The sequence below is a fragment of the Capra hircus genome, chromosome 15, assembly GCF_001704415.2.
Source record: "Capra hircus breed San Clemente chromosome 15, ASM170441v1, whole genome shotgun sequence".
Taxonomy (NCBI): Eukaryota; Metazoa; Chordata; class Mammalia; order Artiodactyla; family Bovidae; genus Capra; species Capra hircus.
The window spans coordinates 72006166-72026266 of NC_030822.1; positions in this window are offsets into that span (position 1 = coordinate 72006166).

Genomic DNA, 20101 nt, shown 5'->3' on the forward strand with positions numbered 1-20101 from the left:
AAACACTTGGAGGATTCTGTCCACCACTGCATGCTCTTAAGTTGCCTTCAGTGAGCCTGATGAGTTTATCTTAAAGATTTTCAGTAACAGTCATCTATCTTTACTTCCAATTTCCTGACTTTCATATAGTTCTGAACTGTGTCCACCCAAAGTCTGTATATAACTTGCACAATGCAGGCTTATTCTTTTTTCTCCAAATGTATTGAAAGATTGTCCTAATAATAAATAATAGTATTTGCTTATTTCAGACTGGGAGAGACCTGATTCTTCCTGGTCCTTTCTAAGTATGCTTTTGAGTAAAGGGAGATGACACTTCTAGACAGAAAAGCTCGGCTGTAACCTACAAGTATGTCTGTGTGTCTAAAATCAGTCCAATGGATGGACTGTTTAATTCAGTTATACATGACTCAACTGTGTGTCATTGAACGTATTTTAAAGTAAAATTCTTAATTTTAGTTCATTTATTCATTCAGTAAATGCTTAAGTACCTACTTTGTACCAGACACTGTTCTCAATGATAAGTATGAAATATTGAAAAAAGGAAGGTGAAAAATGCCCACTTATATTCGAGCTTATATTCTAATAGGACTGTCAGACATATATGTAGTAAGCAAGTGAAACAAACATGAATATATGTAGTGAGATGGCCATAAATGTTGAGGGGAAAATGTAGAGAAGAGAGTTGGCGGTGTTGGGAGAGACAGAGTAGAAAAGTTTAACAATTTAGCTAGAGAAAAAGGTGATATTTAAATAGAGACAGGAGAGAGTAAGACATGTAGACTTAAAAGAGATGAACATTCTAGTTAGAGGAAAAAGGGTGTAAACATCTTAGGCAGGAACTTCCCTATATTCCTGGGGACATAAATGAGTCAGATTCGGTTGACTAAGTATAAGGAGTTTGGGAGAAGATGAGGGGATGAAGTCAGAAAACTTGGAGGTCAGTGTAATGATGCTGGGTTTTACTGTGAGTAAGATAGGAATCTTTGGAGGCTTTTGAGTAGAGAATCTTATATTCTGACTGATATTCAATAGCACAATTTTGGTTCCTAGGTGAAGCATAAATTATAGGGAGAGTAGGCAAATGTGTGAACATTCAGAATATTAAGAAGGCTGCTGCAAATTAAAAAAAAAAAATAGTGCGGACCTTGGCTATGTAGTACTGATGTAAGTGGTCAGATTTTGGCTATATCTACAGACAGGATTTGCCATTTTGACCTTGAATATGAGGGGAAGGAATAGGATGACTCGACTTTCTGGCCTCAGCATGTGGGGCGGTGCAGTTTACTTTGAGTTGACTATATATATGTGGATATAGATTACATATATATATTACATAAATACATGTATGTTACATATTATATGTATTACATTAATATATAATATATATAACATTATATATAATACATATATATTATATATATATTACACATACACATATATGGAGAGAAAAGCAGATTTAGAAGGAAAGATCAACAGCTCTGTTTTTGATGCATAGTTTATGTTGGATATTAGATAACAAAGAGTAGATGTCAGGAGATGTCAGTTAAGTGACTAGATATTCAAGTCTAACATTTAGAGAAGAGGTCTAAATAGGGAGGTAAATGTGAGAGCCATATGCATACAAATAATGTATATTCTCAACACTATAACCTATTACTGCATAACAAAAGCACACTTAAATTAGCTCCTTAGGTTGCAAATTAAAATATTTTCTCAGTTTTAGAGATGAGGAAGCTACAAGTTGGAGATTTAAATAGCTCAGTCACACACAGGGTGTTTTGTGCGAGGGCTCAGTTTCAGAGATCTTTACTTCTGAAGACTCAGTTCCTTCCATTACACAGCTCTGCCTTCTGAGCATCTTCTTTGAGTTGGCTTCTCTTATCACAGCTCTTCCCCAGTCTGCTGATGTTTCCCACTCTGCCTAATTCTCCCACTTGTCCAGTTTGCTTTATCTGCATAAACTCTCTTCACTGTCATTCATCAAAGATTGGCACTCTTCCAGTCATCAGAGCAGACAGGAAGGCAAAAAAGAGGAATGGACAAGGTGCCACAGAGCTCAGACAGATAATGAGATCAGACTCTTTAGACAGTTTTAAATGATTAGGATTGAATGGAGAGTGGGGAGAAGAGGCAACTAATGGTGGGCATTTTATATATATTATTCACACATACACACTTTTTAGGAAGACAGATAAGTAATTTTTTGTTGTTGTTTTTCAACCAAATTGAGTTACTGAACTCACAGAAATTACAGAAAACAGCTCTTCAAGTTTCCACAAGAAATAAAATATGAATGAATGCATTCATCAGTATATGGCTTTCCAAAGATATTTCCCTGATTGTCCATTTATTGCCAAACTAGAAATTCCTTCTAGGCTATTCTCCATTCCATCAAATTATTTCCTCATGATTTTCAAGGATTACTGACTCAAATTTCTTTTAGAAATGAGAAATGTTAAAGCTTAGATTACCCAGTGTTACAATAGAGTGCTGTGGGATCTGTAGTGAACTTGAGCAGATTCAGTTCAGTTCAGTTGTTCAGTTGTGCTGGACTCTTGGATGAACTTAAGTTCATCCCATGGACTGCAGCATGCCAGGCTTTCCTGTTTTTCAGAAACTCCCAGAGGTTGCTCAAACTCATATCAGTTGAGTTGTTGATGCCATCCAACTGTCTCATCCTCTGTTGTCCTTTTCTCCTCCGGCCTTCAATCTTTCCCAACGTCAGAAGGATCTTTTCTAATGAGTCAATGCTTCTCATCAGGTAGCCAAAGTATTGGAGTTTCAGCTTCACTATCAGTCCTTCCAGTGATTTCCTTTAGGGTGGACTGGTTTGATCTTGCAGTCCAAGAGACTCTCAGGAGTCTTCTCCAACACCACAATTCTAAAGCATAAGTACAATTCCTACATCTGTACATGATTACTGGAAAAACAATAGCTTTGACTGGGTGGACCTTTATCAGGAAAGTAACGTCTCTGCTTTTTAATTTGCTGTCTAGGTTGGTCATAGCTTTTCTTCCAAGAAACCTCATGTCTCTTAATTTCATGTCTGCAGTCACCATCTGCAATGATTTTGGAGCCCAAAAAAATAAAGTATGTCACTGTTCCCATTGTTTCTTCATCTATTTACCATTAAGTGATGGGGCCATATTCCATGATCTTAGTTTTTTGAATGTTGAGTTATAAGCCAGCTTCTTCACTCTCCTCTTTCACTTTCATCAAGAGGCTCTTTAGTTTTTCTTTGCTTTCTGTCATATGGGTGGTGTCATCTGCATATCTGAGATTATTGATATTCTCCCAGCAGTCTTGATTCCAGCTTGTGCTTCATCCAGCTCGGCATTTTGCATTATGTACTCTGCACACAAGTTAAATAAGCAGGGTGACAACAATCAACCTTGATGTACTCCTTTCCCAATTTGGGACCAGTCCATTGTTCTATGTCTAGTTCTAACTGTTGTTTCTTGACCTGCATGCAGATTTCTCAGGAGGCAGGTCAGGTGGTCTGGTATTCCCACCTCTTGAAGAACTTTCCACAATTTTTTGTGATCCACGCAGTCAAAGGCTTTGACTTGGTCAGGAAAGCAGAAGTTGCTTTTTTTTTTTTTTTCCTAGAATTCTCTTGCTTTTTTGATGATACAGTGGATGTTGGCATTTGATCTGTAGTTCTTCTACCTTTTCTAAATCCAACTTAAACATCTGGAAGCTTTGGTTGACATACTATTGAAGCCTGGCTTGGAGAATTTTGAGCATTACTTTGCTAGTGTGTGTGCTGTGTGCAATTGTGCAGTAGTTTGAACATTCTTTGGCATTGCCTTTCTTTATGATTGAAATGAAAAACCGACCTTTTCCATTTCTGTAGCCACTGCTGAGTTTTCCAAATTTGCTGGTATACTGAGTGCAGCACTTTCACAGGATTTGAAAGAGCTCAACTGAAATTCCATCACTTTCTCTAGCATTTTTCATAGTGATGCTTTCTACGTCCCACTTGACTTCACATTCCAGGATGTCTGGCTCTAGGTGAGTGATCATACCATCATTGTTGTTTGGATCTTAAGATCTTTTTTGTATAGTTGCTCTGTGTATTCTTGCCACCTCTTCTTAATATCTTCTGCTTCTGTTAGGTCCATACCAGTTCTGTCCTTTATTGTGCCCATCTTTGCATGAAAAGTTCCCTTTGTATCTCTAATTTTCATGAAGAGATCTCTATTCTTTTCTATTCTGTTTTTTATTCTCTATTTCTTTGCATTAATCACTGAGGAAGGCTTTCTTATCCTTCCATGCTATTCTTTGGAACTCTGCATTCAAGTGGGTATATGTTTCCTTTTCTCCTTTGCCTTTCTCTTCTCTTCTTTTCACAGTTATTTATAAGGCTCCTGAGACATCCATTTTGCCTTTTTGCCTTTGTTTATCTTGGGGTTGGTCTTCATCACTGCCTCCTGTATAATGTCACAAACCTCCATCTACATTTCTTCAGACACTCTATCAGATCTAATCCCTTGAATCTGTTTGTTGCTTCCACTGTATAATCATAAGGGATTTGATTTAGGTCATACCTGAGTGGTCTAGTGATTTTCCCTACTTTGTTCAATTTAAGTCTGAATTTTGCAATAAGGGGTTCATGATCTGAACCACAGTCAGCTCCCGGTCTTGTTTTTGCTGACTCTATAGAGTTTCTTCATCTTTGGCTGCAAACAATATAATCAAACTGATTTTGGTATTGACCTTCAGGTGTTGTCCATGTATTGCTGGAAGAGGATGTTTGCTACGACCAGTGCGTTCTCTTGGCAAAACTCTGCTAGCCGTTGCCCTGCTTCATTTTGTACTCAAGGGCCAGATTTGCCTGTTACTCCAGGTATTTCTTGACTTCCTACTTTTGCAATCCAGTCCCCTATGGTGAAAAGGATATCTTTTTTGGGTGTTAGTTCTAGAAAGATTTGTAGGTCTTCATAGAACTGTTCAACTTCAGCTTCTTCAGCATTAGTGGTTGGGACGTAGACTTGGATTACTGTGATGTTGAATGGCTTGCCTTTTTTAAAAATTTACCCAAGTATTGCATTTTGCAATCTTTTGTTGACTCTGAGGGCTACTTCATTTCTTCTAAGGGATTCTTGCCCACAGTAATAGATATAATGCTTGTCTGAATTAAATTCACACATTCCAGTCCATTTCAGTTCGCTGATTCATAAAATATCAATGTTCACTCTTGCCATCTCCTGTTTGACCACTTCCAATTTACTTTGATTCATGGACCTAGCCTTCTGGGTTCATATGCAATATTGTTTTTTATAGCATCGGACTTTACATCTATCACCAGTGGCATCCACACCTGGGTGTTGTTTCACTTTGGCTCCATCTCTTCATTCTTTCTGGAGTTATTTCTCTACTCTTCTCCAGTAGCATATTGGGGATCTACCAACCTGGGGAGTTTATCTTTCAGTGTCGAGTTTATCTTTCAGCGTCAATTTATTTTTCTTTTTTATACTGTTCATGGGGTTCTCAAGGCAAGAATATTGATGTGGTTTGCCATTCCCTGCTCCAGTGGACCACGTTTAGTCAGAACTTTCCACCATGATCCGTCTGTCATGAGCAGATTCAGTTCGGTTCAGTCGCTCAGTCGTGTCTGACTCTCTGCGACCCCAAGAATCGCAGCACTCCAGGCCTCCCTGTCCATCACCAACTCCCGGAGTTCACTCAGACTCACATCCATCAAGTCAGTGACGCCATCCAGCCATCTCATCCTCTGTCATCCCCTTCTCCTCCTTCCCCCAATCCCTCCCAGCATCAGAGTCTTTTCCAATGAGTCAACTCTTCACATGAGGTACCCAAAGTACTAGAGTTTCAGCTTTAGCATCATTCCTTCCAAAGAAATCCCAGGGCTGATCTCCTTTAGAATGGACTGGTTGGATCTCCTTGCAGTCCAAAGGACTCTCAAGGGTCTTCTCCAACACCACAATTCAAAAGCATCAATTCTTCAGCACTCAGCCTTCTTCACAGTCCAACTCTCACATCCATACATGACCACAGGAAAAACCATAGCCTTGACTAGACAGACCTTAGTTGGCAAAGTTAATGTCTCTGCTTTTGAATATACTATCTAGGTTGTGTTTTCCAAGATTAATACAGCCCTGTCCCACATGTAGTATACTGCAAATTTCTATTCAGTGAATTTTTAAAAATAGTTTCTTATGCTTTTTAATTTCTAGCTTAAATAATTTTATTTAAAAAGCAATAACCTCCTTTTCTCTAGGAGTTAACTGAATCTTTTCACTTTCCATTATTGGTTTAGGTTTCCTTTATATGAGTGAATTGTACTTAATGTTGAGCAGAGTTCCATATGCATACAAGTAATAATCAACACTATATTACCTATACAATAGGTATATTGCTATATAATACATTTTTATTGATTTCCATTTTAAATACAGCAGTGTGTGCATGACCTTCCCAAAGTCTTTAACTGTCCCTTCCTCACTGGCAACCATGGGTTCGTGTTCTAAGTCTGTGAGTCTCTGTTTTGTAAGAAAATGTTCTTGGTGTTAAAAGAACATAAAAGTTAAATTAAAAAAAAAAAAGAGTGAACTGTGCTAATGGATATGAGGGCTGTGGAAAATTTCTTCCAAGTACTTCTCCGTCACGAGTACTTTTATAATGCAGTGTTTAATTAGCAAATAACTTATACACATCAAATATGTTGGTCCATGTGCTATTACGTGCAATTTGCCAGACACACACACACACACACACAGCATGGGAATGAGAGATGTTACATCCATCAATCTTTGAAATGATGGGATATGGGACTAGAACTAATATCCATTTAGTATAGCATTTTGGAGAAATGGGCCCTCTGTTCCCCCATCCCTCCTGGACTCCCACCCTTCCTTCCTTCCTTCCCCCTTTCCTACTTTTCTGCTTTCTTTCTCTTTAATTTATAGACATGACACTTACAGTGGTCATTTTAATTATATGAGTAAGGCAACCATTTAACAATTGAATACATAATGCTAGGAAAACTGGTAGGATTTTACTTATTAGGCATATATGTAGTCCCTATAAATAAATTATTGTTAGACTTTCTTGTCCTTCGTTATCATAGAAACTAGTGTAGATTATTATTTCAAAGAAAGCCTGAACCATTGTTTAGTAGAGAAATTTACTTTACTGCTTCTCTGTTATGTTCTGTGATGCTGCTGGTAGAAGTTGCTTCCTTAGTGTTAAATTCCTTAAATTTAACAAATTTAAAATTAATACTACACCTTATTTCAGGTGAGTTCCCAGAGCTAAATATTATCAGGATATGATAAATAATTCCATTTAGTCATTTATGGACCTGAATGACCAATAGATTTTCTACTCTGACAATCTCTGCAGTCCTTTTTCTGCCCATTCATTATTATCAAGTGTGATTCACATACACTTTCCACATTCTTATTAAACGTGTTAGAAGCTTCTTGCTGCCAATATTATTGACTTTCCTGTAACATCCTATTTACAATATGTATTCTGAGTTTCCAGTCTCTCTATTAATATTTCTATTAGCATTTCTGTATGTTTTATCTCCTCTCATTAATAACAATGTGATATGTACCAGTTCCAAAGTGCTTATTTTATTTTCTCATTAAGGGTTTCTGCATATCCCAAGCTTTCTTTTGTACATATGTGGTGGGTCAAGATTGCATATAAGTCCAGAAAGATCATTATCATTTATATGAATGCAATTTGTGATTGTAGTAATTGCTCATAAATTAATCTAACTGTAGAAGTCAGTTTGTAAATTGTGAGCCTAAGCTCAATATGTAATTCAAATGTAAGTCACAGTGAAATATATTTTTTGTTTATATTTTCCATTTACTGATTTGAATTTATTTTAAAATATTAAAGTTTAACACTGGAATGGTAGTGTAAGAGAGAAAAAGATTGGCTTAAATTTTACACTAGTAAATATGGGTATGTATGGAACTGTAGTTAATCTCTTGATTGGGAAATAAGTAGGTTTATTTGATTAACTGCAATAAAACAACACAAACACATTTCTTAGTACTCCTTGGTTAACTATTGGAGTACTAAGCTTTGACTATGATGAAACAGGAGGAGTACTAATCAAAGGTTTGTTAAGGATTGTGTTAGTTTGAGGTGTGGTTTCTGTTGGACTAAAAAATCAGACAATCACAATACAGTAGTTTTGAAGAAAAATGAAATCAATGAAAATATTTTAGGTTAAGAAATTTTTCTAATGTTAGGAATTCCCTTGCAGTCCAGTGGCTGGTACTCCACAGTACTACAGCAGGGGTCACAAGTTTGCTCTCTCATTGATCTAGCAAGCTGTGTGACGTGGGGCCCCCCAAAAAATGTGTACAGACTTGTGTATGTGTGTGTGAATGCACAATAGTAAATTACTGAGGAAATTCTTTATTTAAAAAAATCTAGATTTACAGAGAAAATACAAAGTTCACATAACTCAATACTGAAAACCAAATGACACTAAAGCTATCATAATTGGAAACATGGTTATGATCTGATTAATAATTAACTGGCTTATAATCAGGTTGATCATTGGTATTAAGATAATATTATAGAAGATTCAATTAGTAACAGACAGGGAGGAAAAATATGAGCTTGATATAGGAAATGATTCTTTTCATTATAGAGAAGCAATGCAAAATTTTTTTTTTCATAGATCTATAGTGGAGAGAAAAGGGCTTAAATAATACATTGTTTTTCATTAAATGCATTTTAGCATTTTGTTGGTGTCAAAAATACGTAAACAAAATAAAGCTGGGCCTCTGTTTTCTTATGAAGATTCATCCTCTGATAGCTTTAAAACCCTCGAAAGGAAAAAATCCTAACACAAAAAGCTCTTCAAAGTACTATGTGTTTAGGGAGGGCTTTTGTGGCAATAGGGTATACCACAGGGTGCAGATTAAAATGCCTCTATTCATCTCTTTCAGTTCCTCACACAGTATTGCTATCGTTCTAGTCTCCGTTATGGCCATTCCCTCCAACAGCCTCTCTGCATTTCCCTTCTCCATTGTCATAAATCCATTCCTAGTTTTGATAATTTTATTTTTAAGTAGCTTTGTGTAAATTAGAAATTAGTTTATATAATCTGCGAACAATTCAGTCAGTCATTGTCCATTGCCCTTCCTGTACAATTGCGATCTGATAACAAATAAATTCTGTGATCTAATATCTGATAACAAATAAATTCTCCTTTGATGACTGGGTGGAGGGGCAAAGGCTGTGAATATCTACGTTTTTTTCCCCTATCTGAATATCACTGCACTGAAAAATTGTTTTCCTTCTTTAAAAACAAATATCCATGAAGTATGCCTCTGAGAACAGGGAGTTGTGGGCAGTATCAGGGAACCCATATTAGCAGCAGAGGAAATGAAAATCTGATCCAGCTCAAATGAGTCTGCAAAGAGGAGAAGCTTTGTGGGATGTGGGCCCACAAAGGTAAGGGTGGTACATGGATTGACCTTGGCTTTCTTCTCTTGCTGCTAATAGTCTGATCCATTGCAGGCTCTTGGGCGAGATACAGAAAAATAAGGCGTATTCCACATAGAAGAAAAGGAAAACCACAGTCTTCATAAATGGAAAGGAGAGATTGCAGGCATGGATAATGAGGCAAACTTTCAGCTGGATTTAACTTTAAAAGGTGACAGAATCTTACTGAACTCATAAACTACAGGCAGATTCAGTAATTAAAGTCAATGACTTCTGATTAAATTGGGCTCAGCTGGAGAATGTTGGAAACTATTGGAGTTATTCAATAGTAGGAAGAAACTTCATGACAATTTTGAAGTAAATGATCTTTCTGAAAATGAGAACATGACCCAGATTCAGACTATGATGATGTTTCAGCATATCTAATTAAATCTAAAGGGTTCCATACAACAGTCAGCATTACAGAGAAACAGACAAAATAATCTGGTATAGAAAATTTAAAGGGGACCATAAATTGGTTAGCATATGAGAACCAACATTTGTTTCAGTCTTTTATGTAGAGCAGCCTACCTGGGACTAGGAATAGGGATGTACCAGGTACTTCCAGGTCAACAAATATATTGACCATACAGTTATTGTTAATTTTTGTTGTTCAGTTGTGAAGTCATGTCTGCCTTTGTGACTCTATGGACAGCAGCACACCAGGCTTCTAATGTCCTTCACTATCTCACAGAGGTTGCTCAAATTCATGTCTATTGAGTTAGTGACATCACTTACTTATCACATCCTCTGTTGTATCTTTCTCCTCCTGCCATCAATCTTTCCCAGCATCAAGGATTATTCCAGTAAGCTGGCTCTTTGCATCAGATGGCCAAAGTATTAGAGCCTCAAAGCATTAGCACTTCCAATGAATATTCAACATTGATTTCATTTAGGATTTACTTGTTTAATCTCCTTGATGTCCAAGTGACTCTCAAGAGTCTTCTGCAGCAACACAATTCAAAATCATCACTTCTTTGGCATTCAGCCTTCCTTATGGTCCAACTCTCACATGATCTGTACATGAACTCTGAAAAACTATAGCTTTGGCTATATGGACTTTTGTCGGCAAAGTGTTGTTCAATCACTCATTCATGTCTGACTATTTGCAACCCTGTGGGCTGCCTCATGACAACCTTCCCTGTCCTTCACCACCTCCTGGAGCTTGCTCAAACTCATGTCCACTGAGTCGGTCATGCCATCAAACCATCTCGTCCTCTGTCGTCCTCTTCTCCTCCTGCCTTCAGTGTTTCCCAGCATCAGGGGCTTTTCTAGTGAGTCAGCTTTTCACATCATGTGGCCAAAGTATTGGAGCGTCAGCTTAAGCATCAGTCCTTCAAATGAATATTCAGGATTTATTTCCTTTAGGATGGACTGGTTTCATTTCCTTGCAGTCCAAGGTACTCTCAAGAGTTGTCTCCAACACCACAGTTCAAAAGCATCAGTTCTTTGGTGCTCAGCCTTCTTTGTGATCCAACCCTCACATCTATACATGACTACTGGAAAAAATGTAACTGATGATACAGATCTTTGTTGGCAAAATAATGTCTCTATTTTTTAATATGCTGTCTAGGTTTGCTGTAACTTCTTCCAAAGAGCAAGCATCTTTTAATTTCATGGCTGTAATTAACCATCTGCAGGGATTTTGGAGCCCAAGAAAATAAAATCTGTCCCTGTTGTTCCACTTTTTCCCCATTATCTATTGGCCATGAAGTGCTTTGACCAGTTGCCATATCTTAGTTTTTTGAATGTTGAGTTTTAAGCCATATTTTTCAGTCTCCTCTTTTACCATCATCAAAAGGCTTGTTAGTTCCTCTTGGCTTTCTGCCCTTAGAGTGGTAACATCTGCATATCTGAAGTTATTGATATTTCTCCCAGCAGTCTTGATTCCAGCTTTTGAGTCATCTAGCCTGGCATTTTGCATGATGTACTCTTGCATAGAAGTTAAATAATCAGCGTGACAATATACAGCTTTGATAGTATTAGCCTACAGATATATTTGTGGTAAACTGACAGATATTTTGATTGTTCAGTTAGTAGCCTACAGATGAACTCTGGTAGAGGACTTAAACAAGCAGGGCTATTTAGCACAGGAATGATGGATGAAAAGAAACTAACATAACAGCCAGTGTACAGCTCTGTACAGATGGAACCCGAGAAATTATCTAGCAGAAGATATTGGAGAAATATTATTATGTAACTCTAGGAATTTGGAGATGCATAAAGATATAACTGATAGTGTTAACAATGTCTAATATTTATTGAGATATACTATGTACAAAATTTTTGTATATGGGTAAAACACTATATTTATATACTGTTTTTATGCACTTGCTCCCAGTGAGAAAAACAAGGCCCACAAATATTGAGTAACTTGCTCAAGATTATACTGTTTAACGGCATCAGAGCCAAGATTTGGATTCAGAGAGTTTGGCTTTGGGATGTGTGTTCTGAGTAATTGTATAGTCTACCTCTTAATTTAAGGTACACTTTAGTAGTTCAAAAGATTAATAATGAGAGTAGATTAAGTTCTTAATGAAAGCCTTTAACTGAAATTCTTTAAAATTAGAGAAAGTATATTTAGCCATAATATCATAGTTCCTGATTTCAAAACTTATTAGCTCTGTAGAATATACTAGTGATACAAGTCAGTTAACACACGAATATTTCTACATGTGTAAAACAGGTTCCTCTGCCTTTTTAAAATCCAGCTTGTATATTTACGTCATAGAATTGCTGTATGAACTAATGAAAATAATCCATATGAAGAACCTGGGCTTCCCTGGTGGCTCAGTGGTAAAGAACTTGCCTGCCACAGCAGAAGCAACAGATATTAAGAAGAGGTGGCAAGAATACACAGAAGATCTATATTCAAAGAATACAAAAAGATCTTAATGACCCAGATAACCACGATAGTATGATCTCTCACCTAGAGCCAAACTTCCTGGAATGCAAAGTCAAGTGGGCCTTAGGAAGCATCACTATGAACAAAGCTAGTGGAATTAATGGAATTCCAGTTGAGCTATTTCAAATCCTAAAAGATGATGCTGTGAAAGTGCTATAGTCAGTATGCCAGCAAATTTGGAAAACTCAGCAGTGGCCACAGGACTGGAAAATGTCAGTTTTCATTCCAATCCCAAAGAAAGGCAATGACAAAGAATGTTCAAACTGCTGCATCATTGCACTCATTTCACAAGCTGGGAAGTTAATGCTCAAAATTCTCCAAGCAAGGCTCCAACAGTATATGAACCGAGAACTTCCAGATGTTCAAGCTGGATTTTAAAAAGGCAGAGGAACCACATATCAAATTGCCAACATCCATTGGATCATCAAAAAAACAGAGTTCCAGAAGAACATCTATTTCTGCTTTATTGACTTTGGCTGTGTGGAAAACAACAAACTGGAAAATTCTTCAAGAGATGGGAATACCAGACCACCCTACCTGCCTCCTGAGAAAACTGTATGCAGGTCAAGAAACAACAGTTAGATCTGGACATGGAACAGTGGACTGGTTCCAAATTGGGAAAGGAATACATCAAGACTGTATTTTGTCACCCTGCTTATCTAACTTATATGCAGATTACATAATGTGACATGCGGGGCTGGATGAAGCACAAGCTGGAATCAAGATTGCTGGGAGACATGATGGCCCTTCGTAATTATCAGCAATTTCTCATTATTTGCACACTGGACGTATTCACATAGATATAGGAAATCTAGATAGAGCTTAACATGTTTGGTGTTTAGAACAGAGGTCGAGTCTGGACATATGTTTTAGCAAGTCAGCAGTATAGAGATGATAAGTGAAGCCCTGAGAATAGATGATCCTGCTTAGAGAGTAAAGGACGATTGGGAGGAAGAGGTCAGTGACACCAAGGGGGAGGCCCAGGGCATTAGTATTAGTTCATCCTGTAAGGGGATCAGCTATCAACTAGAACTTCAGCGGGGCCTTTAGCAACGACAGTGAAGACAGAGACAATGAAGCGAGACTGGACTGGGATGAAAAGTGAAGAGTTGGCATTGCCGGTAAAAGCAGCTTTCAGGAAAGGTGTCTTAACAATGGAAAGATAGGACTCATCTAATTGAGAAGATTGAGGAAGACAAACAAAGAGCCAGGATAAAATGAAAGCTACAGTTCAAGGAGCAAAATTATATTGTTTGCTATCTTTCTGAGTGGTAGAAATTATACCAAACAAGAAAACTTAGCTTATTTAGAAATGCATAAGTACAGAGAATACAAACCTAAAGAGAATACTTAACAAAAATATACTAAATAGAAAAAAAATTAGATGTAATCCATGTACACTCACATATATATGTATACTTTTTGGAACCATGCATGTTAAAGGAGTTATACTTTGATGAATGACCAAATACAAAAGCAACATTTTTTCCTACTCTTGCCGTTTTTAGCTTATTAGCCTAGAGCCAGCCTTCCGTATGTAAGGTTAAATTATTAGTCTTCCTTTTGGAATTATAAGAGTCTATGAAGAATTCCAATTATTAAAAAAAATATACTACTTAATTTCACACCCCTGGAATTATGCCTGTCCCATTTGAGCCAAAAAAAATTTTTTTTTCCTAATGTTATCAGACTTCTAAACAAGTTTTGAAAAACTGAGTAAAGGCTATTGTGCTAGCAAGTTAATGTAGACTTAGTGTGAGGAACACAATTTCTAGGAAACATTTCTATAAGATCACTTCTACAAGAATCTCTATACATTTGCAGTCCAATGCAGCAATTTCAAGGTAGTGAATCCAAACTAGATATGCTAAAAAGGAAAAAAATATATATATGTCAAGTATCAAATACTTAGTATGAAAAAAAATAATAGATCACAAAAAAGTAACTGATCTCAGTAGATCAGTTTGGTCACTCAGTCTTGTCTGACTCTTTGTGACCCCATGAATCACAGCACGCCAGGCCTCCCTGTCCATCATCAACTCCCAGAGTTTACTCAAACTCATGCCCATCGAATCAGTGATGCCATCCAGCCATCTCATCCTCTGTCATCCCCTTTTCCTCATACCCTCAATCCCTCGCAGCATCAGGGTCTTTTCTTTATAAATATATATAATATTTTGGGTTCAGTTCAGTTCAGTCACTCAGTCGTGTCCGACTCTTTGCGACCCGATGAATTGCAGCATGCCAGGCCTCCCTGTCCATCACCAACTCCCAGAGTTCACTCAGACTCACGTCCATCGAGTTGGTGATGCCATCCAGCCATCTCATCTTGTTGTCCCCTTCTCCTCCTGCCCCCAATCCCTCCAAGCATCAGAGTCTTTTCCAATGAGTCAACTCTTCGCATGAGGTGGCCAAGGACTGGAGTTTCAGCTTTAGCATCATTCCTTCCAAAGAAATCCCAGGGCTGATCTCTTTCAAAATGGACTGGTTGGATCTCCTTAGAGTACAAAGGACTCTCAAGAGTCTTCTCCAACACCACAGTTCAAAAGCATCAATTCTTTAGTGCTCAGCTTTCTTCACAGTCCAACTCTCACATCCATACATGACCACTGGAAAAACCATAGCCTTGACTAGACGGACCTGTGTTGGCAAAATAATGTCTCTGTTTTTCAATATGCTATCTAGGTTCGTCATAACTTTCCTTCCAAGTAGTATGCGTCTTATAATTTCATGGCTGCAGTCACCATCTGCAGTGATTTTGGAGCCCCAAAAATAAAGTCTGAGACTTTTTCCACTGTTTCCCCATCTATTTCCCATGAAGTGATGGAACCAGATACCATGATCTTCGTTTTCTGAATGTTGAGCTTTAAGCCAACTTTTTCACTTTCCTCTTTTCACTTTCATCAAGAGGCTTTTTAGTTCCTCTTCACTTTCTGCCATAAGGGTGGTGTCATCTGCATATCTCAGGTTATTGATATTTCTCCTGGCAACCTTGATTCCAGCTTCTGTTTCTTCCAGCCAGGTGTTTCTCATGATGTACTCTGCAAAGTTAAATAAGTAGGGTGACAAAATACAGCCTTGACATACTCTTTTTCCTATTTGGAACCAGTCTGTTGTTCCATGCTCAGTTCTAAAGGTTGCTTCCTGACCTGCATATAGGTTTCTCAAGAGGCAGGTCAGGTGGTCTGGTATTCCCATCTCTTTCAGAATTTTCCAGTTTCTTGTGATCCACGCAGCCAAAGGCTTTGGCATAGTTAACAAAGCAGAAATAGATGTTTTTTCTGGAACTCTCTTGCTTTTTCCATGATCCAGGGGATGTTGGCAATTTGATCTCTGATTCCTCTGCCTTTTCTAAAACCAACTTGAACATCTGGCCGTTCATGGTCATGTATTGCTGAAGCCTGGCTTGGAGAATTTTGAGCATTACTTTACTAGTGTGCGAGATGAGTGCAATTGTGTGGTAGTTTGAACATTCTTTGGCATTGCGTTTCTTTGGGATTGGAATGAAAACTGACCTTTTCCAGTCCTGTGGCCACTGCTGAGTTTTCCAAATTTGTTGGCATATTGAGTGCAGCACTTTCACTGCATCATCTTTCAGGATTTGAAATAGCTCAACTGGAATTCCATCACTTCCACTAGCGTTATTCACAGTGATGCTTTCTAAGGCCCACTTGAATTCACATTCCAGGATGTCTGGCTCTAGGTGAGTTATCACACCATCGTGATTATCTGGGTCATGAAGATCTTTTTTGTTCAGTTCTTCTGTGTATTCGTGACACCTCTTCTTAATAGTTTCTGCTTACGTTAGATCCATACGATTTCTGTCCTTTATCGAGCCCATCTTTGTATCAGATGTTCCCTTGGTATCTCTAATTTTCTTGAAGAGATCTCTAGTCTTTCCCATTCTGTTGTTTTCCTCTTTTTTTTTTTTTTGCATTGATCGCTGAGGAAGGCTTTCTTATCTCTTCTTCCTATTCTTTGGAACTTTGCATTCAGATGCTTATATCTTTCCTTTTGCCTTTGCTTTTCGCTTCTCTTCTTTTTGCAGCTATTTGTAAGGCCTCCCCAGACAGCCATTTTGCTTTTTTGCATTTCTTTTCCATGGGGATGGTCTTGATCCCTGTCTCCTGTAAACTGTCATGAACCTCCATCCATAGTTCATCAGGCACTCTATCTATCAAATCTAGGCCCTTAAATCTATTTCTCACTTCCACTGTATAATCATAAGGGATTTGATTTAGGTCATACCTGAATGGTCTAGTGGTTTTCCCTACTTTCTTCAATTTAAGTCTGAATTTGGCAATAAGGAGTTCATGATCTGGGCCACAGTCATCTCCCGGTCCTATTTTTGCTGACTGTATAGAGCTTCTCCATCTTTGGCTGCAAAGGATATAATCAATCTGATTTTGGTGTAGACTCTCTAGTAATGTCCATGTGTAGAATCTTCTCTTGCGTTGTTGGAAGAGGTTGTTTGCTATAACCAGTGCGCTCTCTTGGCAAAACTCGATTAGCCTTTGCCTTGCTTCATTCCGTATTCCAAGGCCAAATTTGCCTGTTACTCCAGGTGTTTCTTGACTTTCTACTTTTTCATTCCGGTCCCCTATAATGAAAAGGACATATTTTTGGGGTGTTAGTTCTAAAAGGTCTTGTATGTCTTCATAGAACCATTCAACTTGAGCATCTTCAGCATTACTGGTTAGTACATAGACTTGGATTACTGTGATATTGATTGTTTTGCCTTGGAAACGAGCAGAGATCATTCTGTTGTTTTTGCAATTGCATCCAAGTACTGCATTTTAGACTCTTTTGTTGACCATGATGGCTACTCCATTTCTTCTAAGGGATTCCTGCCCACAGTAGTAGATATAATGGTTATCTGAGTGAAATTCACCCATTCCAGTCCATTTTAGTTTGCTGATTCCTAGAATGTCGACGTTCACTCTTGCCGTCTCCTGTTTGACCATCCAATTTGCCTTGAATATTTTGGGTATGCTGCTTTAAGTGAAATATATTCTTAAAGATAGTATTTTCTCTTTGTTTTTACTGCTCTGCTGTAGAGTGGTGCTTTAGGTCTCATCCAATAAAAGTGGAGTAAATTCATTAAATCTCCTATATTGGCAACACATTGTAGTCAATCTGTACTTGTATATGACTAATTAAATATGCTTTTTTGATTTTCTGTATGACTGACAAACTGCATGAGTTAGTTGTGTGTGTATCATTGGGTGTGATTCTGCTACTGCTCTTCACTGGCTGATTGACTTGTTCAGAACACATTGGTTAAGCATTGGTGTGTATTGTTCACGTCTTGAGTCAGATTCACAGTGGCTTAGAGCGTCACTTCCTCAGAGAAAAACTTCTTGTTTTAAAGTGAATCAACTTATTTGTTCAGACAGTCAGTCTGCCTAAGCTCTAATACTTTGGCTGCCTGATGCAAAGAGCTGACTCATTGGAAGAGACTCTGAGGCCAGGAAAAACTAAAGATGAGATAGTTACATAGTATCACCAACTCAGCAGACATGAATTTCGAACAACCTCTGGGAGATAGTGCAGGACACAGGATCCTGGTGGGCTACAGCACAAAGGAGTAGGACATGAATTAGCGACTGAACAACAGCGTCTTGAGTCTTGAGTCAGATTCACAGTGGCTCAGAATATCATTGCTTCAAATGAAGACTTTTTGTGTTGAAGTTAATCACCGTATTTGTTCAGATAGTCAGTCTGCCTAAGCCTCTTGCTTTGCAGTTCTTCACAGCCAGGTTACACTATGTGTACTCTTCTTGCTAATATATTCTTATGGTTTCTCTTCCACTTGTCTCCTCAGGAGCTCTTGACAGACTCTTCACTTGTCAGTGTAACAGCTGCTTGAGCATCTTTTGCCAGTTATTTCTCTGCACACATCAAGGATTCTCTTGGTACCACATCCTGAGATTCTAGAGTCCTGTATATACAACATATCAGGAAATAACAACTTAAATCAGTAAAATGTATAGATTATTTGAGTTTTTTTTATTATGGAAATAACAGATTTTGTCAAAAAACATAGTCAAGAGGAAGCTGTTCATATACAAGCTAAATGAGACTTCTTTTTATACTAAAATTTTTTGATAAGTGGCTAATGAACATGAACATATCCATCTCTTCATTCACCATATGAATAAGTTGTGAGTTGAAGGTCTCATAGTTTTTTTTAGTATTGAACAAGTCTTTAACCCAAATGTTTTTAATGAAATTTGTATTAAAATATCACAGACTTAGTTAATAAATTTTTAGTATATCAAAAATAGTTTCATGTTGTCCACAAAGTGTGTGGTATCACAAAGAGAGGAGCAAATTTTCACTTTAAAAATTCATGTAAAAAACAAAATACTTAAAGTGGTATTTTCATTAAAAAAAAAAAACTTTAAATATTTTTGAAGTGTTTGTAGGGGATGAAAGTTTTCCTTAACCTTCCTAGGGTTCCTGACTAGGTCTGAAAATTAATCTGTCAGAGATATATTAACAGGAGAAAAAACACAAATTTATTTAAGAGAAGTTTTACATATACAGAATTCCATGGACGGAGGGCCTGGTAGGCTACAGTCAATGAGGTCACAAACAGTCGGACACAACTGAGCAGTTAACACTTTACCTTTCACCTTTACATGATATGGGAGCTTTTCAGAAAGAAATGAAGACAGAAAGAAACAGGCCTGTGTATTTTTATGCCAGGTTTTGAAGCATGAGTGCACAATATGGAAGAATATTTTAGTTTATGGGTAGAAAACTTTTCCCTTCTTCTTTCCTAAGTTATTTGGCTGGTTTCTAATTAAATTGATATGAGACACATTAGGAGGAAGAAACTAAATTTTGTATGTATGGAGATATTATAAAAAGATGAAGTTCCAGGACATCCAAGTAATCGAGGCTTATATGAGTTAAGGGTACAGAGGGAAGGAAGGCCATTCACAAGAAGTTGTGTGAGGATATTTGGAGAACAGAGTTCGCCCTGTGACACAGAGAAGTTTCTTAGGTAAATGGGTGTCCCCTCAGTAGCTCTTTTTTTCTGGTACAGGATGCTTTTCCTGTGTAAATTTAGGCAGTTGAGGGGACAATAACATGTTTTCCTGAATCTGTAGGGTTTTGATTGCCTTTAGTTCAAAATACTCCCTATGCCAAAGTGGCATATGTTGGGGTGACAAATTCTGCTCCCCTTCAATAGGTTAAGGAGTATGGGGTTTTGTAGTGAACTGGGGAATACTTAGCAATGCTTGTTTCTTAGGATCCTTCTTGACATCCTTTGGTCTTTGAAAATAAGGATGCCCCTGTGGAATCCTCTTCCTCTGGGAAAGAGGGAGGACAGGGAATATGGAGGAGCTTCTCACATGAGGGTTCCATGACTTTTCTCAGGGGCAGAAGGAGGGGCTGGGGAAGGGCACAGTGGCCTTCTTGCTTCTGCCATTTTCTCAAGCTACTTTAACTTAAAATGTTCAGTATGCCAAGGTGCCGTATTGTGGAGTAGTGTGTCCTCTAATCACATCATATTTTTTTATTTCTAAAGTTTTATTAAGATTAAATAATATATAAATGTTAATTTGATATCAAATGTATTTTATAGAATAAAATATTATTTCTATTTTGTAACCTTTAAAAAATTATTTGGCCTAAGATTTAGAAAGTAAGAGTAATTTCCTAGTAAAGAATAAGTTTGCTCTATAATTTGATTTCATAATG